Genomic DNA, 6,182 nt, shown 5'->3' with positions numbered 1-6,182 from the left:
TAGGTAGTTTTCCTATATTACTACCTTGTGACTGCAAACTTATAGTTTCAGACATCTTTAAACTGCTAGCTCTTTCGAGTTTTGTACTAGAGGGTGCTGGAGTAACTGTTACATCGGAAGAACTCTGATGTCACAACTTTTAGGCAAGACTTCGCAACAATGGATGTAGCCCATATTTCCTCTAAGAAATCCTTATCAACAACCATTGAAGGATCAACAATTTTTGTCACCAACTCAAGTAAAACTTTTCCAAAGCAATAAAAGCCATAGACACAAATTGATGTTGTTGAACCTATTCAATAGTGAATAAAATTCATGTCATAATAATAGATTGAAAGAAATATTTCTAAATATTTCAACATTTATTTATCTGCATTCATACGCACCTCAAGACATAAAAAAGGAAAACACAATTAACATAAGCACATAAAATAAACCACAACATCAATCACCTAATATAAATTATTAATGAAAATACTCAAATCTACACACTTGCACTTTTGAAAGACAGGCACAAACCAACCAAAGTTCTATGAACTTTTTGTGTGAATGAAACAGTAGAACTTCTCAAGCCAACAAGAATCAATACATGTTCAATCACCCCACATATATCTTGACCAACTAACTACTTCAGGATGAAGAGCATCTCATGATTCTAGATAATCAGAATGACTTCCAGCTGACTTTCTGAAAATTTATTTTGCTAGCACAAAACAATCAGGACAAAGTGGTAACAACTAAACAATGTTCCCTTTCAACTCTAGATGCAAAAAAGTTGAGTCTGACACTAAATCCCATATTTACTATGAGACTTGCAGTCCACACCAACAGTGATAGATTGATAATCCATAAAAACATGCCTATGGAGTGTATACCTTACTATCTATGTTCTCTACTTGTGCCTACAGAGCACTTGGCATAGATTAAATTAATCTTAAAGAAGTAACCTAAAAGCAAAGGGATTTATTTCCATGCCTCATATTGCTATGATCAAGTCAAGACTACAAAAGAAAGAACCTTCCTAACCATTAAATACACTCTAATAGGTTTAAAAAATATTATTTGAAATAAATTATTTTGGACACATGACATTTAAGGAATAATAAGTCTAATCAAAGCTAACCACAACAACAATACAGTCAAACTTGAAATTTGGAAATGGAACAACTTGTAGTGAGTATCTAAAAAAATTAAACTCAAGTAATTAATATAAATAAAACATGTGTAAGAGAATTCATACCACAAATAGTTCATGTAGTCCAAGGGGTGCAGTTACATTGTATGACACATCTGGGTGTTCCTTCACTGCCTCTGCACTTAAGGAAGGAATATCCTACATAATAGTGAAGTTTAAATTATTTTGCATATTTTCTATCTTCATAAGTCAAAGAATCATTTTCACAATTTATAGAAAAGTAGGAGAGAATTCTATGCAGATCTGCCTGACTCCAATGCCTCCCAGGAAAGAGAATAAAGGGACTAACAATAATGCAATGAGCACCTTGAAACTAAAGATAGAAAAAGGACAACACAGATGTTACGTTAGTTCTTCAAATTAAATGTATTGGAGTAAATATATCTCAAATTAAGCTACAGTAATCTTTCTAGTTCTTCAAATTAAGTTCCATATGTTATGTTAGTTAATTCTTACTGCAGCTTCATCTTCTCGCATAAACCGCATCCAGTCATCCAGGTATATATACCTACAAAACAGAAAGCAATAAGATAACAGAGAAAAAGGAAATAAGTTGTTATCCTCAATTATCAAAATTTGAATCAAACAACAAAAGAAAAAAATACCTAGTAGCTTACTCTTTTTCGTTTCCCGTAATGTTTCTTGCAACATGTATGTTCTTCAATTTAAGCATCATCTAAAATAGTTGCTAGCATTGTGATTAATGGACATACACCCAATTCCAACTACTATGAAATTTTTAAGGAAAAGGTACCTGGCATTTTCAATGACTATCAACTGAAACTAACTGTGATTACCTAAAATTATTAGCAAACTGGAGTTTAATCGTTTTGTAAATGAGAAGGATATAGACTCAATGCTAATAAATAGTTGCTTTTGTAAATGAGAAGATATTGACTAATGAAGTGCCCCTAGCAAGGAGCTGCTCGCTGCAAGAAAACAAAAAAATATTAGATGAAAATACAATGTTGGATAGTAATGGTTACCCACCATGCACGTGCAAAAAATAAATAAAATCATGTTTGGTATAAAAATAGAAATTAAAATTTATCAGAACACAAGCTCACTCCCCCTTTTAAACTGTAACAATTAAATGAAAGATGAGCTACAGGGCTAGTAACTCTTAAGTCTTAACTATCCAACATTCTCATTCTTAAAGTCTTACCACCCTCCACTGTGTCACTCAATGCATGACTGATGAGAATGTTGAACCGCAAATATGCCATATAATGTACTAAAGACATGAAAATAGATAAATCCATACTTCACAATCATGATGTCCATCTTTTGAAGAAATATGTGATGAAACCTGAGAAATTCAAAACAATAAATTATTCAAGAAATAAAAAACTTAAAACACCAAGAACCACATCATTAAAAAGATTTAAACAAAATTCATTTCATAAAGACTCAAATTGGCACATCTTCTAGGACCATGCAATAAAAAATTTTCAGGGTTAACACAAAGGACATTGTCTTTATTTTTAGATATAAAAACCATTCATGGTAGAAATTTTCCTTGACATGAGACGGTATCAGAACATGTTTGACCAAGTAGCAAGGATTTTGATCCTTGCCAACTCCATTCATCCAAACACAAGTTAAATTTCAATAGAAGGTAAGGTGGGCACATACGTTGTCCAGACACTTCAAGCCTTTGGGCTCTTGCAAGATTAAATCACAGAAGGTAAGTTGTCCATTTTACTTAATAGCTTAAGCTTTTGGAGATGTCAGTCCTTTAGAGTTTGCATTATACAATTCTTTAATTTCATGGTTAGTGGCATCAGAATTCTGTTCTGCCGCTAGATATATTTGTAGTACAGATTTTCAAAAGTTTGATGAATATCTAGGGGTTTGTTTTGCAAGCTTGGAGCATTTTCAAGGTTTTCAAACGCAATGAACACATTGTTCTATATGGCAATGCAAGGATTTTGCAGTTATTTAGTGCTAATAATCGGAGATAAAAGCCATGATTTTCAAGGCTTTAATGGATAAAGTTGACCTCTTAATGGATTTTATAGAAGAGCTCATATCATATATGGACACAAGGACCAATTTACATCTTATATTTATCACATAAATATTAAATTTTCCCTGCTTCTAGACATAATTGGTATTGCAGGAAGCACCAATCTACATTAAATTTTCACTGTGTGAATATTTTCTCAGCAAGTTATTTGCATGCTAATGTTAAAGAAATATATGATTAAAAAATATATGACTCGAAAGCTATTTGGGATTAATGTAGTATTCAGACTAAGAGAAAATACATACAAAGCTACCTCGTACTCATTGGTCCTTTTAAGCAGACTTGCTTTATGTCATCAACAGTACTGCTTGTTGATGCTTTTGGAACTAACAAAAAAAATTAAGAGATTTGCATTATTAGTGAGGTTACGAAATGCAAATCCTCATGCATATCAATGCAACAGGGATAGTTAAGAGACACAAGATAGTTGAATCATGCCTTTGCTTCGAAATGATGGTTCATTGCCAAAGTCAAATTCATGCACAGATCTCCAAACAGCTGGAGTATGTGCCACTCTCTTGACCAAAGATATTTTTCAAGGATTTCCACCTAATTCTTCAAACACTACTATCAAGTTCTTCATTGGCTTCAGCCAGGACCTTCGAACGTGATACCTGCAAAATTCGAAACACAAAACGGGTAAATATCTATATTCTCCCATCATTGGCCTCTTACATAAAAAAAACATTTAGTAACATTGGATCTGGCACACTATACAAAAAAGGTTGTGGCATTATCATTACTCATATCAGAGTGCAATGATACTGACACAACCAAAGGTAAATAAAGCCATGTACACCCCTCCCCACAATATTATTTCACTCTCTGCACGTGATATTTATCTGTCAGATCAGACTACACAAGTTCAATGGCTCTAACTAGTAGTATCATTTTCCTAAAGACATAAGTAAGATCTTAGTTATATCCTTTACAGAAAAGCAGTACCATCGTTAAGTGCAAGAATTACAGTCACCCTTTGCATAAGCCATCCAATATCTCTCTATGCTCTGCCTGTTTATCCATACTTGTCCCTTACCCATGCTTTCAAGGTCCAAAGCCAATGGTTCCTCTCCCTCGAGTGCATCAAAATATGCCTGGAGGTTCCAGTCATGGAAAGCTCAACATGTTGCGACTTTAAAGAGAAGCTTTCAGTTTCTGGAAGCTACAATGAGGTTGAAGAGCAACTTGTAGGCCAATACTAAGTACTAACTGATGATATTTTTAGCTTTTAAAAACACAGTGGCCATGCCATATTTCCTTTGAAGTGAGATGGATAGTTTGGTTGTGGTTATGTACCTATCTTGAGGAGTAGGTTGAACTACACGTTCAAAATAGACCATTGCTCTATCCTTGTCGTGATGGTTCTCCCACACCAACTTCGCATATTGCATCAAGATTTCACCATCATTAGGATCTACCATGATAGCACGAAGAAAGTACTCCTCAGCCCCTCAAAGGTCTCCATTGGACTATCAGTAAATAAAAAAATTAGATGTCAACATCCGAAAAGAATGATAAGAAAATTCATGCTTGTCTCGATGAAACTAAAAAATGATGAATAAATATTAGAGCCTCATTTATGAACCATGCATTTATTGTCCTAATAGGCATGCCTCATGGAACTTATTACAAATATGAAAGGTTCAATGTCTACTATTCATATAAATCCAAAATTAGGACCTACATTAGAATCAAAGTTTATGTCTTTTTAAGGACATAGAAAGTAAACAAAAATCTGCAATTTTTACAATCAGTTTCATTTCATGATAGACAAACTCACTTGTAGCCTGAAATTGAACTTAATTCAATGCATAGATATATATACATAAAAGGAAGCTAAGACAATGATGCAAAGAAAATATTTGGTCAACATTGCTCATCAAAACCACTTAAAAATAAAACTTAACATACTAAAGGCGGGATTCAAAAAAATAGTTTCTCTGAAATCTGATCATGGAAGCATTTGATATCCTGATACACTCACTCTCACAATAAAAGGTGGTAGTGCCCAGGCCATTTTCTCAAGTCATGATAACAATTTGAAAATAGGGAAAATGAACCAAGAAAACTAATTTGAAATCCAACTTAACACTCACATTGACCATAATAGATGGAAGCAAATGCTCCATTAACATAACCAAGAAATGTATAAAAATCAAATTCCAGAGTGAAGTTCATGTTTATATTAATGACAGAGAATTATATTTTGGCTTTAATATCTGCAAATAATTTAGTTCATGTGTACTTAACTGGTCTCAAATATATATGCAGAAAAATTAAGTTGTATGCAAATAAGAATCAACAACTATTTTGGCATTAATATTAACTGAAACTTCCATTGCTCAAAGACATAAATGTGTAGTCCTACATTCCAGTCACAAAAATGTGAATCCCATTGAGACTGCAATATCTGTATTCATAGAAGTTGCACCACAGTGGACTCCTAATGGCGGATTGAAGGATTTACACAATGCCATGGCAAAATTATAATGACATCAAAGGAAACTGAAGAACATATGGTAAAGTGAGGCTGACGGGTGGCTGAAATTGGACACCATGTGACAACAATGAAAGTAAGCCGAATTTACCATCTACCACATCTCCAAAGCCAGAAAATGCATCCTTAAGAGACTGATCATCAACTCCATATGAAAGGCCTAAAATAGCAAAGTCTAAAACAATAAAACCATAAGAAAACCGATGACCAGGTGTGTGGTTCGTATCCATAACTATTTTTCCAACAACAATGAATACCTCCATTGAAAAGCTTGCTTGAAGACATGCAGCGAATATAATTAAGCATGGATGAAACAGGTGCTTGTGTGCTGTGAGCAACACTCTGCCTCGAGACATTTCCAACCTTATTACAAAAGGCCATTTTGATTGTGTCCTGATACAAAAAATTGAAACTAGTTATTATAAGGATTAATAGAATAAAAATACACCATCATGATAGCC

The sequence above is a fragment of the Glycine soja genome, chromosome 18 (genome assembly GCF_004193775.1).
Source record: "Glycine soja cultivar W05 chromosome 18, ASM419377v2, whole genome shotgun sequence".
Classification (NCBI taxonomy): Eukaryota; Viridiplantae; Streptophyta; class Magnoliopsida; order Fabales; family Fabaceae; genus Glycine; species Glycine soja.
Note: the sequence above shows the minus strand (reverse complement) of the source record.